This window comes from Chiloscyllium plagiosum, unplaced genomic scaffold (assembly GCF_037043375.1).
Source record: "Chiloscyllium plagiosum isolate Xiang-an unplaced genomic scaffold, Cpla_swu_hap1 HiC_scaffold_6, whole genome shotgun sequence".
Classification (NCBI taxonomy): Eukaryota; Metazoa; Chordata; class Chondrichthyes; order Orectolobiformes; family Hemiscylliidae; genus Chiloscyllium; species Chiloscyllium plagiosum.
Window position 1 is genome coordinate 23,854,084 of NW_028270144.1, and position 21,597 is coordinate 23,875,680.

Below are 21,597 nucleotides of genomic sequence, written 5' to 3' on the forward strand. Positions count from 1 at the left end.
TCTTTCCCCTCTCACCTTAAATCTATAACAAATAATGTGAGATTAAATATGGTAAAATTAATTTAGGTTTTAAATAAAATACTTTAGAAATAAAGACTTGTATTTATATAAAAGCTTGCAGATGTACCAACATCTCAAAGTACTTTACTGCCAATTACTTACTTTTGAAGTGTATGAAATGTTAGAAAGGCAGAAGCCAATGTGCGTATCACAAGTTCTGACAAACAGCAATGTAGTGGAGTGTGGACAATCTCTTCTTTTTGATGTTGATTGAGGGATAACTGTTTGTGAGAATTCTAAGGATAATTCCTCTCCTCTCCTTTAGAAAAGTGCCACGGGATCTTTTATATCTGCATATCTGAAGTGAAAGATTCTCATTTTAACATTTCCTCTGAAAGCTGGCACCTCCAACAGTATAGCACCCTCACAGTACTGCACTAGCATGCCTCTCTTGCTTTCTGTGCCAAAGTAGACTCAAACACACATTCTTCTGAATCAGAGGTACCAGCTGAACTATGGATGACATCAATATGTATGCTGAATCAATTTGTGTTGGGTCATATTTAACAGACTTGTTTAAAACTGATAGACAACTTGAGTCAGTCATCATTTGTTTGCATCCTTTCCCATTCTATCTCCAAAAGAAAACATTCTGTTGAAGCACATCTGCTGTGTTCTGATAGTAATGCAATCTATTCACTTAGCTGCAAACTAATAAGTTTGTTTTGCAAAGAAAGGTGAATCTCAGTATAAGGCATGAGTGGGCTTTGCCATGGTTACTATTCAGTTTATGACAACTTAGCATAACCCAGAGTTGACCAGTTCAATCAGAACGTGTTACACTAATAGCACAATCCCATTTAGTAGTTTAGGACTTCACTTTAGTTAAAGCAACTTTCTTAATTCAATGTCTGATCACTGACTCTTTAGCAACAATATGCACTGCACCATCTTCAGCTTCCTCATCATCCTTGACCTGAAATGATTATGACTCTCTAAATGCGCCAGGTGTGCCTCAGAGATTGAGTATTCATGTAGAGACAAAGCAAAGAACTGAAGTATGTATTAAAGAGGAGAGAAATCATTATGTTCAGGGAAGGATTGTTTATTACAGTCCCACTGCTGTGGTGATACATTGAATTCTTCACAGTTATAGAAAATCAATGGATTTCAATCCAAGAGAATTGTGTTGCACACATCCAAATCTGACAGTTGCATAAATCAGTGTTCCTTAGTGGAACAAACTGAGGCAAAAAACAAAGTTATTTGTTTACCTTTTATTAGCTTGATGTGATTGAAATTACAATGTTTCTTCACAGCATCCTCTAACTGGTCTGAGTATGTGACCAATGCACCAGTGCTTTCCATAGTGTGTCAGCCAGTAAACTTATTTTCGCTGCACCTAAAAATGAAAAAATGAAAAAAATAATTATTTTCCACAAAATAATGTACAACTGTTTTTGTTCTGTGTCAGTTACTATGAAAAACATGCATTTCTGTAGTCCCCAAGACATTTCAAAACAATAGTGATTTAAATAGTTCACCATGAAATATACGTACTGCTGCAAAGTAGGAGATGTGGTAATTTGTTTTCACCAGCAAAAAAATTCACAAAAAACAATTAATAACAAAATAAATCGTAATTAGGCAAAGGATAAATGTAAAGTGGAAACTGTGAAGAGCTCGCTTGCTATTTTCAAAATAACTCATGTAATCTTTTAGATTCACCATGGTTTTAATTTCTCATTCAAAACACTGAAATTCTGGCAGTGCAGTGCTCTCTGTGCTATAATGGTTGCTTAAATTATATGTTCAAGTTTTTGAAATTGAACTTCAACCTGTAACCTTTCACTCAGAGGCGATCACTGAAGCATTATATTTAGCCAATGCGTAGCCACTATAAAGAAGAATGCAAAGATTGGCCACTATTCACATTAATCTCTAACTATTGAATTGACTAGCACCTGTTCAATTGCATGCACTGCCAACCATACCTTCAGATGTTTATGTGTTTTGCTGTGTGCAAGCATAATCAACTTTTGGTCTAATGAGAAGGAATTTATTGAGGAAACAAAATGTAGTGTTTTGCATCTCTTCAACTATATGTAGATTATAATTAAGAGGCTTTAAACAACTACAAAGACTGTTGTGAGGATCCGAGACCTTCCATAAGTGTAAAGACTAGATCTTTTTATTTTATTTTTGATTTGAGTTGAATAGAGAAATAAAAACTTGACAAAGGACTGAGGAAAGAATTGCTGTATGTTTTTAAAAAACCATCTTACTGAAACTCATTATAAGTTGTATTTGTATTATTGCTTTGTAAACAGAGAGAAGGTGTGAGAGGAAATGGCACAGTTCTGGTGTATGTAGGCAAAGTGAAATTCAACCAGCAACAGGTTACTGATTGGATAGTGGAGGCGTGAACATTTGTGGATGCTAAAGGCTATCAGTTTAATGAAAGAGAAGTGAGGACTGCAGATGTTGGAGATCACAAGAGTGTGAGCTGGAAAAGCACAGCCGGTCAGGCAGCAACTGAAGAACAGGAGAGTCGACATTTCGATATAAGTCCTTCACCGGGAATGAGGCTTGTGGCCCGGGGGGGCTGAGAGATAAATGTGAGGGGAGAAGGTAGCTGGGAATGCAATGGGTAGATGAAGGTGGGGGTGAAGGTGATAGGTCGGAGAGGAGAATGGAGTAGATAGGTGGGAAGGAAGATGGATAGGTAGGACAGTTCAAGAGGGCAGTGCCAAGTTGGAGAGTTAGATCTGGGATAAGATGGGGAGGGAGAATGAGGAAACTGGTGAAATCTACATTGATGACGTATGGTTGGAGGGTCTCTGATTGGCTCCTGAGAAGCTGAACAGCTTGTGGGTGTGAACAAGACTGGCAGAATCCTTTGGACATCTAGAAGGAGAGGTGGTGTGTCTCTTTCTGTACTATAAATACCAGAAGTCTGAAGAGAACCAGTTATTTTCTCCAAGCAGTAGCTGTACAACATGGCCATTAACCAGTAACTAAGGGACTTTGCAGTTAATGTACCAGTTGCTCATGTCTCCTGTTAAAAAAAGTAAAAAGACTCAGGAAGAAAACATCAAAAAATCTGGACAAGAAATCTGGACTGGGACTATTGAACTGCTTCACAGGTTTTTCACCCCTCCATTCACAATACCAATTTTTTTTCACTTTTTTGCATGTATATGTAGAGCAGGACTTTATAAGGAGTTTAAAATTGTAATCATTTGAGTTGTCAACGCTTCATTGTTGTTTACCTCTAGTTAGAATCCACTTATTTGTAATGAATAGTAATGCTTGTTAAGTTAAATGCAGTTAATGTTTTCCGTAAGCAAAGTCTATCTTAGGGGCAGCACAGTAGCTCAGTGGTTAGCACTGCTGCCTGACCCTCGGGCGATTGTCCATGTGCAGTTTGCACATTTTGCATGGGTTTCTGCTGGGTGCTCCGGTTTCCTCCCACAGTCCAAAGATTTGTAAGTTAGGTGGATTGGCCATACTACATTAACCACAGTGTTCAGGAATGTGTAGGTTAGATGCATTAGGATAGGTCTGGGTGAGATGCTTTTCGGAGGGTTGATGTGGATTCATTGGGTGGAATGGTCTGTTTCACACTGTAGGGAATCAATGGATTCTATCAGACAAGCAAATTGGGGACTTTGCATACTTCGATTTTTCTTTAAACTTTTGTCACAACTTCGGTACTTGACTTTCAGTGTACTACCCCAGTGAGGCATAACACAAGTTCCTATTTTGCTGTCATGCCAAGTCCTCTTGATGTCAGCACTGTAGCCTTTGCTTTTTGCACTCAGTCAAGCATCAATTCTTTCAGACCCTTCCAGATCCATATACATCTCTTGTCAAGCTTTTTCCTGGTTAACTATTATTGTTGTGGACTCTTTTATACTATTATATTCACACTTATCCCATCTCCACCCAAATCTTTGACTTTGCAAATTCACTTTCATTGTCTTCCTCAACCAATATAATTTATTGTATCCGTTGCTCCCGATGCGGTCTCCTCTACATTGGGGAGACTGGACGCCTCCTAGCAGAGTGCTTCAGGGAACATCTCTGGGACACCTGCAGCAATCAACCAACATTTCAACTCTGTGGCCCAACATTTCAACTCCCCCTCCCACTCAGCCAAGGACATGAAAGTCCTGGGCCTCCTTCAGCGCCGCTCCCTCACCACCCGACGCCTGGAGGAAAAATGCCTCATCTTCCACCTTGGAACACTTCAACCCCAGGGCATCAATGTGGACTTCAACAGTTTCCTCATTTCCCCTTCCCCCATCTCACCCCAGCTCCAAACTTCCAGCTTAGCATTGTCCCCATGATTTGTCTTACCTGCCTAACTTCCTTTCCACTTATCCACTCCAGCTTCCTCCCTGACCTATCACCTTCATCCCCTCCCCCATTCACCTATTGTACTCTATGCTACTTTCTCCCCACCCTCACCCTCCTCTCATTTATCTCTCCACCCTTCAGGCATTCTTCCTGTATTCCTGATGAAGGGCTTTTGCTGCTTTTGATTTTACTGCACGGATGCTGCCTGAACTGCTGTGCTTTTCCAGCACCACTCTAATCTAAACTGTGGTTTCCAGCATCTGCAGTCATTGTTTTTACCCCATGGAAGAATGATAGTTTGTTGGGTTGAATGTAGTTGGCTTGGACTGATTTTTTGAAAGTCTGAAGTCTGGAGTTCTCTCTGAATTGGAGGACCTTTATTCGATTGGAATTCTTTTATGGAGAACATAATCCCTGCTTGAGCAGGCAATTTCTATAATAAATCTGACAAAGTCTCATCAGTAATGTTAACAACAATTTGGTATGTAATGAATTATAACTTCATGTCACCATAGTTGCATCTCTTTACTGGAGAGATCTTTCATGAACTCATGTTATATTCTGCTGGATGTTATATTCTTCTTGCTTACTCAAGAACTTCATTAGTTTTGAGGTTTAAATAATTTGGATTTTTTTTCCTGAACAATAATCTTTTTAAAGAATTTTTTGCCAAGCAACCTACTGTGCTCTTTAAATGTTCCCTTTTGTACCAAGGATTTTTGTATCAATGTCTGTTTGCGCTCTTGCTGAACTTCAACTCAAAACTGCTTCCAAAGACCACTATGTTAAGGTGCAACCTGCATTTCAGCCTCATTTATGTGTACTATCATTCATATCTTCTAAGTGTGTGGATTATTTAAGGGTTTACAGCTTCTTTAGATGTTTTCTAGTGTGTGTGATGATAGCCATCTTCAAGTCTAATTAGAATCTTGAGGTAAACAAGGTAGTTTATTGCCTCTCTCCAGATTTTTATAGCCTGTAAGTCTAAACTCTATACTACTGCAAAGACGATTGGGAGGATCTAGCCTTAAATTTGACTTTCTTGATAATAGAGCAGCATAGAATCTCAAGCCCTCATAACATTATGACAGTACATGGTGCTTATTGCACACAGACAAGTGTTAACTCTTTCAGACCCTTCCAAACTAAAACAAAATGCACAAACTTTGTTGAAATTCAAATACGTACAATTATGATTTTCAGTGGAGTTAAAAAGTGGAGCTGCAGTTTAGTGTTCAAATTGCCACTCATATTCTTTCACTTTCTGTGAAGTTACTCTTGAGACTACATCAGGAACTACTGAGAGAAACTCTGTAAAAGTGAGCTGCCAATATGGAAGGCACACAAAAGGACCTGGGGAAAATGTTTTATTTCACATTTTAATTTATAACAGCTCGTAAGGTGACTGAATTCAATGGGGACCAGCATTCAGTTGCTATGCTAGGCTCTTTACAAGGCCTTGTTTTCACAGAAGGAGTATTTCTGATTAAACCATCTTGATGGTGTATCCGCTCACATCTGTTAACAAGCCAGTCATTATGCCGATGTATGTGTTAGGCTCAGTGAAGCACTCAGAATCAGCTTGGTGAAACAAAGCATTGCAAACACATAACAGCTACATAATGAATAATAAGAATATATGCAACTGTGCAGAACACAATGTGTGTAGAACACAGGAGTCTGCATTTGTCATTACTTTGACCTTAATTTAATTGCCTTCAGTGAAGGCATTTTACACTGCTGATTTGTGATTGTGTTGTTCACCAATCTCCACCTACAAACACTATAACATAATTCAAACTCATAAAATTATGGAATGATGCAACACAGCAGGGAGTCATTACTGATGATAACAGATTCATTCTTTGGAAACATATCAGTGCTATATTTCAAATGTTTTCACAATACAGGGATAAATTGCAACAGCAATTCTATCATGCATTGAACATGCAAGGTAATCATTTCACTCATTGTAATTGTGCTCACTGTTTGAAAGAACATTAAAATTAGTCCTATATTCCAGTCTACTCTTTCCTTTTTACTGAATACCCTTTTCAAAATAATTATTGGGTTTGCTTCCACTGCCCTTTCATTCTAGACCATAACAATTACTCTCTAAACAAAAAACACATATGTAGCTTATAGTTCCTTCTGTTGTATTCTTAGATACCAATAGTGTCAGTTTGTCAATCTACTGGTTCCTTACCACTGGCGGCCTTTGCTTGGGATAGTTGACAGCTACTAATACCCCTTTCTATGCTGAGTAGATGCTCCTATCTATTTTCAGCAGTAGAGAAAGGGCAACCATTTCAAAACCATTCCTTTACACAACATCTTTGTCAAAAATCACACAACACCAAGTTATAGTCCAACAGGTTTAATTGGAAGCACTAGCTTTTGGAGAGCTGGTGTTTGTGTGAAGCAGCACTCTGAAAGCTAGTGCTTCCAATTAAACCTGTTGGACTATAAACTGGTGTTGTGTGATATTTAATTTTGTACAGCCCAATCCAACACTGGCATCTCCAAATCATAACATCTTTGTCAATTGCCTAAAGTCTACAAGGTTCTGATTACTGGCTTTCCTGCCAATGGAAAAAATTCTCCTTACTTGCCAGGTTGAAAACCTTTGTGATCTGAACAGCTCCATTTAATTTTCTCTGTTAAACAGAATAAAAAGAACGTTCTTCTCCAGTCTTCACTGTTTGAAGTAACAATGTTACTGAATGAAATAAATGCACATGTCCCCACTCGACAGTAAAGGGGTTAAACTGAATACTTAGTGAATTTAACAGGTTTCACATTGGGTTGTGAATATGTCAATGAGGCCAGCAAAGTTTGTGTTTTGGCACAAATACTGAAATCATCAAAATCTTGTATCAATAGGCTGTACACTGTAATAACCAAAACTTGTAGTAACATTTGTAAAGTCTTTGAAATTAAATAATTTCTAGCAAATTCTACAATTCTGTGCCCAGAAAGGTACATCTTATTATTTGTAGAAACCAACTTAAATATTTGTGCAAAACACACATGCATCATTTAAAATACCATGATAACCAAATGTGCAGAGTGTAAATAAAAGGTTAACAATCGAAATTATATCACAAGCTGCAACTGGTGTCTTGTGTTAAATGTTACAAATTATCTCCAGGATTATGAAGTGTAACTTCTTTGAAATCACACTGCTGGAGCAGACTCTGACCAGCCTGGAACACAGACCCAAATTTCGGGTGTAAATTGAACAAGTCGGGAAATCATGCACCCAAATTTCCAGCTGTTCGTGTCTGAGATCCTCCTCTGGTAACATGTTGTCAACTCACCACTGAGTATCTAAAACCATTTTGTCTTTGAGAAAAAAAATGTTACTTCAAACTACAGCCTATCAGAAAACATTGGCTTGCAATCCTCCTTACTCAGTAATGAATCATCAGATACTTGATTTATAGTTGTTTTCCGTTACCCTCTATATTGCACAGTCAGAGGAGAAAGCTTCTTCTTTGGTGCAAGGCTGTCCAAGAAGATATCAATCGTTAGGTAAAAAAATCACACAACACTAGGTTATAGTCCAACAGGTTTAATTGGAAGCACTAGCTTTCAGAGCGCCGCTCCTTCATCACAACCACTTGATGAAGGAGCAGATCTCCGAAAGCTAGTGCTTCCAATTAAACCTGTTGGACTATAACCTGGTGTTGTGTGATTTTTAACTTTGTACATCCCAGTCCAACACCGGCATCTCTAAATCATGACCACTCTTTAGGGTTTGAAGCAAGTGTGAAGCAGAAAAACAAATATCCATCAAATATGAGTGATTTGGAGATGTCGGTGTTGGACTGAGGCGTACAAAGTTAAAAATTACACAACACCAGGTTATAGTGCTAGTACTTCCAAATAAACCTGTTGGACTGCAACCTGGTGTTGTGTGATGTTTAACCTTAATCAAATATAAAGGCATCATAAGAAACATCAACACCGAGATAAATACTGCAAACATTGGTAGGATCAGGATTGGGTCCCCATGCAAAAGGAATCAACATATAAATATAATTGGAACATTCAGGGTGCCACTTGAATTTAAAAAAAACAACCAGCAATAAACATAAGAATTACAGCATTATCCTCAACTCAGTAAAGCTAGAGGAAGCAGACAATTCGAGCTCAACTCTTAAAAAGAAGTGCTGTCAGCTGCTCACTGGAGCTTACATTCTGGAAGATGGTGTGCACAGATTGCAGACAGACTGAGGTCAAGCAGTTGAACAGAGAAGCATATTCCACAACCCTGCTGACTCGTTAGATCTTCGGAACATTTGTCTCAATTTAGCTCAAAGATGTTTCCAATGACATCTCTGACTTGATTGCAGATAGTCGGGCATTGACTAGTCAGGGAGTCTCAACAAGGTGACTGAAGTGGCTGTGACCCCAGGAGAGATTCTGTGCAGATTTCAGCCCTGCTTCCCTTCTTGCTCACAAATCAAAATCAGGCAGCTTTCAGCTATCGTTCTTCACAAGGGAAAATGGGCAAATGATCTAAGAAAGAACTGCGGATGCTAGAAATCTGAAACAAAGCCAGAAATTGCTGGAGAAACTCAGAGGGTCTGGCAATATCTATGGAGAGGAAGTGATGAAGTGAATGTTTTGAATCTCGTGACCCTTCTTCAGAACAGTTCTCAAAATGCTCACTGCTTTCTCTCCACAGATAGGAATTTATATTATTTGACCTATTTCAGGACAAGGATAAAGATACATAGGAATGCATGATTATAGAATACAAAACAATACCACAGTTCAACAGACAATCTTAATCAATTTTCTAATAAATGGTCAACTGCACCCAATTAGATTCTAAAAATTAAAATCACTCTGGGAGCCAAATTAGATATTTAAGCTGTTGCTGCACAATACACTTAATTTTCCTTTATTTACTTGCATTCTTTATAAATCTATTTTGCATCTAATTGAAGGTTCAAAGGTTATCAGGCCAAGATTTGGATCCCCATGTTCAGCACAAGTTTTACCACTGAAGAAGCCTATTTATCTCTGTAGCTACATTCCCACAATGGAATCTTCTGTGAAGGTTAAGCCTTATTGCTAAATGTTCTCTAAATTGCGCTTCTTAATATGGCTTCACTTTCCAAAAACATTAAATCAGCTTAATGTGCGTAATAGGTTGGATCCAACATGAAAAATAGCTGTTGTCAGGGTGCTTAATTTGTAATTACAAAGCATGTTAAAACTAATGTATGACAGAATCAGTGTTACCTAGGCTCACAGAAAAATGTGGAGGTGCACTTCAACATTCAGCTCATGCTAGCTGTAGCCCTTGCTGATTTTTCATGATTTTTATTTTTGTTCTTTTATCGATTTTGAATGGTGAGCTGGAAATGACCAGTGGACTTTGGGACAGCTTGCAGTAAAAGGAAAAGAACAGATCAAGCAAGTTTTGTTTGCTTGTGAGGCCAGGCCTGAAGGTTAATTGCACACTGAAGCTTGCTTAAAAAGTTTCCAAAGAATAGTGATCCTTTTTAGACCATTATGTTTAAACAGGGAGCAGAAGTTGGCTTTAACGAGTACCTGAGAATTGGTTCCAGCAAGTCTGGTAAAAACCCTTACATTCAAACAAATGGCAGTTGTTGAATGGTAATTGAGGCCCTGGAAGACTATCAGTGAGGAACCATAAATAAAGTTTTTTTAAATATGTTTTCTGAGAGATAGTTTTGGGCTGCTCCTGAGCCAACATGAAGATTTGAAAGCACCCTGCTTAATTTGATACACCAGCTTCTGGGAGCCCAAAGAGTACAAAAGCTGAGTTGGAAATATTGCTGCTTTTACCCAAGTGACTTGAAAAGAAGACCCTGATCAACGTGTAAAAAAAAACAGCCAAGGAGTTCACATTTATATTTGTGAAAAACATTTAACTAATCTGGCCAGTTTTGTTCTTTTTGTTTATTTAGCTGTGTCTGTCTGTCTGTCTTCTGTGTGAATAGGGGCTGAAAACAAATATTTTGGTTTTAAAGCACAGACATTATTCAGTTTGCAGTGTTGTTTAATTTTCTCTCTGGTAAAGTTATTGCAAAGCTAAGAAAAAGGCAAGTCTTTAAGGTAAAAAAAAATACAAAAAAATTTGCACACTCACAATAATATAAATTTCGTGCATTGAATTTGTTTAGTACATAACATCAGTCCTATAGGGACACCAAATAATTGGTTGCAGAGTATCTAATAGATGCAAGGATCTAATTGATAGCACCATGTGGCTCCTCAAACAAGCAACCCCATTCAAATAGATCACAGCGATGTTCTACATCAACTTTGTTTTCAGACTTGGATTCCCCCACAGCCCATTTTCTTTCTCATGATAAAGATCATCTCTGCTGTGGCAAAATTACTGCCTGTGTTGGCAATCCCAGGTCCCAATCACAAACCCAGCATCTCTCGTTTGTTTAATGCAATTTGGGGAGTAGTCCACATATGTAAACCTTGGCAGCATCTAGCCACTGAAGTGATCAGCTGCCTTCATTGAAATTGAGCTTTGTAGTTCCTCATGTCTGGAATCCAGAGTGTCGAGATTAGGCTGGGTAATTGTAGACTAGTTCCCAGTGCATTTATTTTGGATAGTCAGGGTGTACCTTTGGAAAATAGAGGTACACTTGTGAATTTGGGCCAAGAACACCTTGGGTATGGGCATCAGGTATCCTCTACAGGGGTGATCAGGGATCCTCTGAGAATGCCTTTTAGTAATGTTAACTGAGGAAAAAACAATCCATACATTTCTTGGAACTGTCATACTTGTCGAGACCTGTCCAGAACTATAAGGAAATTTCCAGAAGTGTCAATAAATGTCAAGACTGTCAAGAAGTCCCTGGAAATGTCAAGAGGTTACAACCTTTAAAGTACTATCAGAAAGCTGAAAAACATGTTTTTGTGAATGAAGTGTTCGTCTCAACAGAGTGTAGTTTGCAATACAGAATTTCAAGTGACAGAACTACTTTTTTTTCTTGTATGTACATAAGTATTTTTTAAACTCATTGATTTGGCATGGCAGGTGAAGGGGGAATGGGTATTGGGTGGAAGTAGCCACTAATTTGTCCTGGAGGTATGAGGAGCTGTGGAGATGGGTAAATGATATGAAGTTCCATGGACAGGTAAGGCCTCCCACCCTCCATTTGCTACAAGTAAGGCATACTTTAGGATTGTGAAAAGCATGCTTGTGCATGAATGGTGCATACACTCATTGGGATTGGCAAAGCTTTTGAGGAACTGTCGAACTAAAAATGTGTGGAGTTAAGAAAAACTTTCACATTGCATTTTGTTTATTTGTTCATGGGATGTCGCTGTCATTGTTTAGAACAGTATTTATTGTCCATCCCTAGTTGCCCTGAGGGCAGTGAAGCATCAACCACATTGCTGTGACTCTGGAGTCACATGTAGGGCAGATCAGGTAAGGATACAAGATGTTGTGGTTCTATTCGCCGAGCTGGGAATTTGTTGCAAACGTTTCGTCCCCTGTCTAGGTGACATCCTCAGTGCTTGGGAGCCACCTGTGAAGCGCTTCTGTGATGTTTCCTCCGGCATTTATAGTGATTTGTATCTGCCGCTTCCAGTTGTCAGTTCCAGCTGTCTGTTGCAGTGGAGGCATCCAAGCACTGAGGATGTCACCTAGACAGGGGACGAAACGTCTGCAACACAAATTCCCAGCTCGGTGAACAGAACCACAACAACGAGCACCTGAGCTACAAATCTTCTCCCAAACTTTGAAAGGATACAAGATTTCCTTCCCTGAAAGACATTAGCGAACCAGATGGTCATTACAACAATTGACAGTGGGCATTGAACGAGCTTATTATTTAATTTAACTTTCACTATTTACCATGATGGAGTTCAAATATTTACCCCCAGAGCAATAATGTGGGTCTCTGGATTACTCGTCCAGTGATGTTACTATTGTGCTACTGGCTCCCCATAATGTTAATAAATAATCAATATAAGATTAATTTCCCAAACTATCTTTTCACAATGCAGTGCCAATTGACGGACAGCCCCAATTGTCTATTGAATATAAATGTTTGTTGACTTCTGGATTAAATATTTCAGGGTTAATCATTTAACTGAAGAACAGTCATACAGGATTCCACACCTTAACTCTATTTCTCTCGCTACAGATGCTGCCTGACCTGCAGAACTTCTCCATCATTCTCTGCATTTATTTCAGACTTCCAGCATCCACATTATTTTGCTTTCATGTCAGTGAAACGTTTGTTTTTATAAGGGATTAGTTGAAACAATTTCCAAACAGGAAGGGATAGTTGAAATGGGTGGATGTTATGAGTTGGCACTGAATTGACATGTGGACTATAAAAGGACCAAGAAGATAACTGGAGCCATAGAAGATAGATAGATTGGCATATTGTGAATGCAGGAGCAAAGATTTGCACAGGAATTATGAGGATCCATTAGGTGACATAGGCTAAAATAAATGAGGCATGAAAATGAGGAAGACAGGAAAGGGAAAACTGTGATATTTTAGTTTTGAATTTTAAGCTTTGAACACATTTCTATAGCCTCCCCGGACAGACTTTCTGCCCTGAATGCCTCAGGAAATAGTGCTTTCGCTTTTTTGTAACAGAAGGTGTCACGACCTCAAGAATTGAACTGAAGTCTGTTAAAATCAAAGGGTAATTTTGAGAACATTATGGAGCACACCCTGAGACGCATATCATTGGTGTAGTTTAAAAAATTGCATATTTTAACACTTTGGATAATTGATTCATTATGGTTACATTTAGAATGGAAGAAAATACTGCCTGAGTTAGCAAGTGACCTAGCATTCGGCGTCCTATAGCAACTAGAATGAAAGGTGGCAATTGAAATGGTTATATAAGTGATGCAGTCATCTATTGCCATATCTAACTTAGTCAAAATCAACTAATTTTCAAAACTGTTTTCTTGTTTGTCTTGATATTCCTCCCCAGTTTTACCTTGACCTATCTCTGTAACCTGACCAGTCCTAGAACAATCAGGGTTCATAGTAATTCTCTAATTCTGGCACACCCCTATTTTAGTCGCTCTACTATGTGACACTGCTTTCAGCTGCTAGGACTTCAACCTCTAGAATCCATGCCGTGAAACTCTCTGCATTGAATCTTGAATAAAAATTTTAAAAGATAGGCTTTAGCTGTTAGCGAGGGTTCAGACAAAATCTGCTGTTGGGCTGTTGTAATTGACAGGCCACCTAGTGAAGATTAGGAAAAAAATCTAATTGCTGTCTATTCATGCAGTTTCAATGAAGCTCTTTGCTGTCTTCCCCAAAAGGCTGTGATTATGACATTGCTAATTGTTGACTGAGTTTCAAATGCTACAATTATGTCAAAAATCACACAACACCAGGTAATAGTCCAACAGGTTTAATTGGAAGCATTAGCTTTCAGAGTGCTGCTCCTTCATCAGGTGGTTGTCACAACCACCTGATGAGGGAGCAGCGCTCCGAAAGCTAGTGCTTCCAATTAAACCTGTTGTACTATAACCTGGTGTTGTGTGATTTTTAACTTTGTACACCCCAGTCCAACACTGGCATCTCCAAATCATGACTACAATTATGTCAGGAAGGGGTTTTGAGTTGCCACAGTTTGATAGACAAATTAAGGAGGATATTAAAAGATTAGCCCTCTATAATGGGACTAGAAGTTTTTTTTTATTTATGTAACACATTAACCATTCGAGAAAATTTAGAAGCTGTGAATGTGTTTCGTGGTTGGGAGGTGTTTTACCATCATGTTTGCAGGAGAGTTACATTCAATTGGCGGAAATATATTTTTCTTTCTTTCTTTCTCAGGAGTGCCCATGGTGGATGGCATGTGAGTGATAATGGAGGTTAAAATGAAATGGTAGGGGATGAATGGGTCATCAGCATGGTGATAACATGGGTGCATGTATCGGTATGGATAAAGGGTAGAGGCAGGAGTTAGCACAGGTGCATGAAGGATGTGTTGAGAGTGCATGAGGGCTAGAGGAATTAATAGCTACTAAACTAAATGAGACAATATGCCAGAAAACCAAAGTGAGCATTGTAACCAGTTGACATAAACATTCACTCGCCTTTGAGGCAGCCTACAATCTGATTCTAGGGTTGGCAGGCCCAACACAAAGCCACACCTGCCTCGGCACAGTGAAGATTGGATCGAAGGTGGGCAGCTTAAACTAAAATGATTTTGCAATGTCAGGGAATTTGCAGATTAAGCGGTCTGCCGTAGTAGCAAAAACCTGACCCATTGTCTTCCAAAACATTGTGTTATGATGTTTAAAAAGAAAGCACGATTGATTTTTGAATTTAATGATCAGATTTAATATCTGGGATTTTTATGGTTTGAAATAGTTTTAACAAGAGAACAAAAACGCTGACATAAAATGGCCACAGGCATCACCTGGACACACACATTACCTAGTTTCAGGAAGTTAAAAATCACACAACACCAGGTTATAGTCCAACAGGTTTATTTGGAAGCACTAGCTTTTGGAGCGCTGCCCCTTCATCAGGTGGTTGTGGAGGACTATAACCTGGTGTTGTGTGATTTTTAACTTTGTACATCCCAGTCCAACACCGGCATCTCCAAATTATAGATTCAGGAAATCAGTGTGGATGAGATAACAAGCAGCTGACCTGCAATTAACATTTTATCCAAAGAATATGAAACCAATCAGCAAACTGCCCTAGGGAGGTATAAAAAGACCTTCATCTCTAACTTTCATTTACATTTATGAGAAGGTTAAATGTTAGAGATGGAATCTTGCCAACAGCAGACTTGTTGGTATTTCAAGGACAAAAATAAAGAACTGCAGATACTGGAAAGACAGAGAGACAGGCTGTGGTGAGCTGTATGGAAAGCTGTACTGGTGCGCAATGGGTGACTGTGCTAAAAAAAATCCATGTTGTAACAGGACCACGAGTGGAATGGGTAAAAAAACATGGAAGGGTGGAATCAGGCACTAAAGTAATTGAAGTCTATGTTGAGTTCTGGAAGCCACAAGGTCCCTCAGCAATGGAATATTGCAACAGGTCTCTGACAGAAATATTGACATGGGAACACAATGGTGTGTTGAAGTGGCAGACAATTGAAAGCTTGGCAGGTCAGGCAGCATCAAAGGAACAAGAGAATCGACGTTTCGGGCATAAGCCCTTCTTCAGGAATGAGGAGGGTGTGCCAAGCAGGCTAAGATAAAAGGTAGGGAGGAGGGACTTGGGGGAGGGGCGTTGGGAATACAATAGGTGGAAGGAGGTTAAGGTGAGGGTGATAGGCCGGAGAGGGGGTGGGGGCAGAGAGGTTGGGAAGAAGATTGCAGGTCAAGAAGGCGGTGCTGAGTCTGAGGGTTGGGACTGAGAAAAGGTGGGGGGAGGGGAAATGAGGAAGCTGGAGAAATCTGCATTCATCCTCTGTGGATGGAGAGTTCCTAGGCGGAAGATGAGGCGCTCTTCCTCCAGGCGTCGTGTTGCCATGGTCTGGCGATGGAGGAGGCCAAGGACCTGCATGTCCTTGGTGGAGTGGGAGGGGGAGTTAAAGTGTTCATCCACGGGGCGGTTGAGTTGGTTGGTGCGGGTGTCCCAGAGATGTTCTCTGAAATGTTCCGTAAGTAGGCGACCTGTCTTCCCAATATATATAGGAGGCCAAATCGGGTGCAGCAGATGTAGTAAATGGTGTATGTGGAGGTGCAGTGAATTTCTGACGGATATGGAAGGATCCCTTGGGGCCTTGGAGGGAAGTGAGGGGGTGGTGTGAGCGCAAGTTTTGCATTTCTTGCGGTTGCAGGGGAAGGTGCCAGGAGTGGAGGTTGGGTTGGTGGGGGGTATGGATCTGACGAGGGAGTCGCGGATGGAGTGGTCTTTCTGGAACGCTGATAGGGGTGGGGAGGGAAATATATCCTTGGTGGTGGGGTCTGTTTGGAGGTGGCGGAAATGACGAAAGATGATACGATGTATCTGGAGGTTGGTGGGGTGGTAGGTGAGGACCAGTGGGGTTCTGTCCTGGTGGCGATTGGAGGGGCGGGGTTCAAAGTCCCTCTCCTCCGCCCTTGAACCCCGCCCCTCCAATCACCACCAGGACAGAACCTCACTGGTCCTCACCTACCACCCCACCAACCTCCAGATACATCGTATTATCCTTCGTCATTTCTGCCACCTCCAAAAGGACCCCACCACCAAGGATATATTTCCCTCCCCACCCCTATCAGCGTTCCGGAAAGACCACTCCCTCAGCGACTCCCTCGTCAGATCCACACACCCCCACCAACCCAACCTCCACTCCCGGCACCTTCCCCTGCAACCGCAAGAAATGCAAAACTTGCGCCCACACCTCCCCTCTCACTTCCCTCCAAGGCCCCAAGGGATCCTTCTATATCCGTCAGAAATTCACCTGCACCTCCACACACATCATTTACTGCATCCGCTGCACCCGATGTGGCCTCCTATACATTGGGGATAAAGGCCGCCTACTTGCGGAACATTTCAGAGAACACCTTTGGGACACCGGCACCAACCAACCCAACTGCCCCCTAGCTGAGCACTTTAACTTCCCCTCCCACTCTGCCAAGGACATGCAGGTCCTTGGCCTCCTCCATCGCCAGACCATGGCAACACGATGCCTGGAGGAAGAGCGCCTCATCTTCCGCCTAGGAACCCTCCAACCACAAGGGATGAATGCAGATTTCTCCAGCTTTCTCATTTCCCCTCCCCCCACCTTTTCTCAGTCCCAACCCTCAGACTCAGCACCGCCTTCTTGACCTGCACTCTTCTTCCCGACCTCTCCGCCCCCACCCCCTCTCCGGCCTATCACCCTCACCTTAACCTCCTTCCATCTATTGTATTCCCAAAGCCCCTCCCCCAAGTCTCTCCTACCTACCTTTTATCTTAGCCTGCTTGGCACACCCTCCTCATTCCTGAAGAAGGGCTTATGCCCGAAACATCGATTCTCCTGTTCCTTTGATGCTGCCTGACCTGCTGCGCTTTTCCAGCAACACATTTTAAGCTCTGATCTCCAGCATCTGCAGTCCTCGCTTTCTCCTAATTGAAAGCTTGGGCCAATTTTTGCAAAGCGTTGGCATTCTGTAAAGTGGTCACCCAGCCTTCGGTTCATCTCCCAATTGGAGAGGAGACTACATTGTGAATAGCAAATACAATAGACGAGATTGCTTGAAGTACAGGTAAGCCGCCAGAAGGAATGTCAGGAGCCTTGGATAGTGAGGATGTGGAGGTGCCATGGGTTCGTGATCCGTAATCCTTTTGGGATCTTCTCTGCTTTCTTGCATTTCTGCAGAAACTTGTTGTCTGTGTTGATATGCGTGATCTTCTTGGAGACCCTCCCCACTTTGAGCCATGATGTGGAGGTGCCGTGTTCAATATATCATTTCAGTTGCATGACACTGTAATCTTTTGTTGTAAACTCTGTGTCTTATGATCCTGCTCCACAGCTACCTGATGAAGGAGTGGTGCTCCAAAAGTTTGTACTTTCAACTAAACCCATTGGACTATAACCTGGTGTTGTGTGATTTTTAGCTTTGGATAGTGATGAGGGAGAAGATAAATGGACTTGTGTTGCGTCTTCTGTGATCTCACATGAATATGCAGTGACAGTGTAAGAAGTTATTGGAATGATGTCTTTACAGGAAGCAGGGTGTGAGGTTGTAGAGTCAACACAACTGTGGGAGTCACTGGTTTGTAAACTCAGTGCAGGAACAGTACCAGGTACAACTAAAAATTGAGGTGTTAACATGGTGAAGCTATAGAACTGGTCTACTTGCATGGTAAACAGTACAAGCAGCAAATGGTAGACAAAACTAAGTGATTCCACAACCAGTTGATCAGATCTCAGCTCTGCAGTCCTGCCATATCTGGTTATGTGTGCTGATGGGCAGTTAAACAATTCACTGGAGGACGGAGCTCCACATATATGCCAAACCTCAATGTTGGAGGAGCCCAGCACATGAATGCAAAAGATAGTGCTGAAGCTACAAGCTTCAGCCACAACATTGAGTGGATGATCCATCACATCCTCCCCAGACGTCTCCAATATCAAGGATGCCAACTTGATTTACTCCAAGTAATGTCAAGACACAATTGGAAGTACTGGATACTGCAAAGTCTATGGGCCATGAAAACATTCAAGTAATAGTACTGAAGACTTGTGCTCCATAATGTGTTATACACCTAGCCAAGCTTTTCTAGCATAACTACAACACTGTCACCTGTGGACAATGTGGAAAATTGTCCAGTTATCTCCTGTGCACAAAGTAGTAGGATAAATCCAACCCAATTATTGTCCTATCAGTCTCCTCTTGGTTATCAGCAAACTGATGGACAGTATCATCACCAATGCTATCAAGCAACCCTTCCACTGCATAACCTGCTCACTGATGCCCCATTTGGAGTCTGTTTCAGTTCTTCACCTCAATACAGCAAGTATGAAAAGTAGTAAGTCACATTTATGCCACGCAAATGTCATGCACTGATCGTCTCCAATTAGAGACAATCTTACTACTGCCCCTTGACACTCATTGGTGTTCCATCATTAAATCCCACAAGATCAACATCTTGCAGGTCATCACTGACCAGAAACTCAACTGAACTAATCATATAAATACAGTAGGCTCAAGAGCAGATCAGATGCTGGGAATCTTGCGTGAGTGACTCACCTTTTAACTCCCCAAAGTCTGTCAACCATCTATAAGACATGAGTCAGGGGTGCAAATTATTACTCTCAGGGAAAATACTGTAAATGCTGGAAATGTGAAACAAGCACAGAGATTGTTGGTGTAGCTCTGCAGGTCTGGCAGTGTCTGGGGAAGGAGAAACAGACTTAATGTTTTAAGTTTGTGTGACTTCTTCAAAATTAATCTGGACAAGTTCTGAAGAAGATTCATACCAGACTCAAAATGTTGACTCTGTTTCTCTCTCCATAGATGCTGCCAGACCTGCTGAGTTTCTCCAGCATTCTGTTTCAAAAGAAAAGCAGGTTTTTTGATGCAATGAATCTTTAAACCAGCTTTTATGAAGAGCAATCCAGTTAGCACCATCCTTTTACTTTTTCCCCAACTCCTGGTTGTTTATTTCCTGGACAGCACCTAATCTTCTTTAACCAGTCCAGCTTTGTTTAAAAGGTTCAGGCTAACTTTAAGTGGTTAAAATCTTGTGTGGTCTTGGAGCCCCTATTAATAAACAGCATGTTGTTGTGATCTGGTGATAAACAACTTTAAGGGGCTTAGATACAAATGCAAGAGACGTGGTTTTGGTACAACTAGCTTTTTAAACTAGATTTTAATTTTTCTTTATTTGTTCATTAATAGGATGCAGGTATCACTAGCTCAGTCATCTCTTGTTGTCATCACTAACTGCACTGGAGAAGGTGGTGAGATGCCTTCTTGAAATCCTGCAATGCTGCTAGGGAGGGAGGGAGCTCCAGGATTTTGTCCCAGCAACAATGAATGAACTGCAATATTGTTCCAAGTCGGCATGGTGTGTGGCTTGAAGGGGAACTTGCAAGTTGAGGCATTGCCATGTATCTGCTGCCCTTGTCCTCTCTGGTAGTGGTTGTGAGCATTCAATGTGCTATTGTACACATCCACAGTTGAAGGATCAACATAACCTATAAACCAAACTGGATAATGGTCCAAGTGCAAATATCATCTTAGTTTGTACACTAAAACGTATGTACCCACAGAAATTGAAAGTGATGATTTAACAAATACACATCAAACTCATTGTGTAAAATGGAAGTTCCATCCTTGCTTTCCATTACACTCATATTTTGCTACAAACATTCAGCCTGGTCACCTAAGATACTTCAGACTGTGGAATCTATAGGTGTAATGATCACAAGCCTAATGATAGGCAAGTACCCGTCCTTGGCCACCATTCACAGTCTTATTGAGACAATGATAAACCACAGATCAAACAGAACACTGTTACTATCCAAGTGCATATACTGGGAGTGGTTTATCTAACCCGCAGTCTGGAACAACTGTGTAATTGGAATGAATTAGGTGTATCATTCTGAATGTGCATACTTTATTGCATTGCAAAACCAATGCAGAATTACTGCTGCAGACAAATCTCTCTCATCATTCATCAATACTACTAGGAGTAGATGATGCATTGCTCCAAAACAGTGAAAGATGAAAGATGCCAATGACCAACATGCTGGATTACCGAACCTGGATATTGGCCAGGAAGTTCAGGTCCAACATCCAACTGATGGCATCTGAAATCTAGCAGAGATCATCAACACAAGCTCAGAACCAGAGGTATATCAAATACAAACACAAGTGGCATGATAGTATGACTAAACAGATGTCAAATCAGAACAAAACTACATCGAAAAATATTGCATAACCCTCTTGCAACAAAAGCAGTCCGAGGTGATTTGACAATCAACCAACCTAAGCAACATTCTGAAAACATGCCGCAGCCTGCAGTAAAGATGATTATTACTCAAGGTGAAAGGATAAGCAAATCACTCGTAGGTTCTCACAGACTTGCAAATTCATTTAATTGCATAAAAAGACATTCAGAGGCTAAAATTTAAACGGTTTGTTTCCTTCATTTAACTTGAAAGAAAAAGGCGATATTGTGATATGGTGATGTAAACATTTAAGGAAGTGTGTCTCAAGCTGTTGTCACATGATCAAGGAGAAGGGATAGACCATTCAGCTTTTCAAACCTGCTCTAGCTGTTCAATGAGATCATGGCTGATCTGATTGTAACCTCAAACCCACATTCCTGCCTCCCCCGATTATCTTTCACCTCCTTGCTTAACAAGAGTATATCCATTTCTACCTTAACATTTTCAAAGACTCTGCTTCCAATACCTTTTCTCGAAGGGATTTCCAAAAACCCACAGCCTTCAGAGAAAAATATCCACATCATCTCTGATTTAAATGGGTGACATGTAATGATTAAACAGTGACCCTAAAGTTCTTGATTTTCTCAGGAGAGAAAACATTTTCTTCACACTTGGCCTGTCAAGATCCCAATTCATTACCTATACCAACAAATCATGATGTATTCATCCCATGATTTGAGAAAAATCTGAAACAGCAGTGAATGGACAAAATGTATTAAACATGGCTCCCAGTGAACTTTATCTTATCTTCAAATAAAGAATGCATGTGTGTTTCACTAATCCTTACATAGCATTGGTACTTTTATTTCAAAAAGAAAGAACTTCACACAGATAACATCACCTTTGTCTGTTGTCT

The 21,597-nt window shown here is 40.7% G+C and overlaps 1 long non-coding RNA gene across 1 annotated transcript in view; it reads right to left on the reverse strand.

Moving 5' to 3' along the window:
* Positions 1–1,106: 1,106 nt before the first annotated feature.
* LOC148149723 (uncharacterized) overlaps positions 1,107–21,597 on the reverse strand; it is a 60,055-nt gene continuing 39,564 nt past the window's right edge. The window contains exon 3 of the long non-coding RNA XR_015757336.1: positions 1,107–1,402. This is a non-coding gene — a long non-coding RNA (uncharacterized LOC148149723). The remainder of the gene's footprint in view (positions 1,403–21,597) is intronic.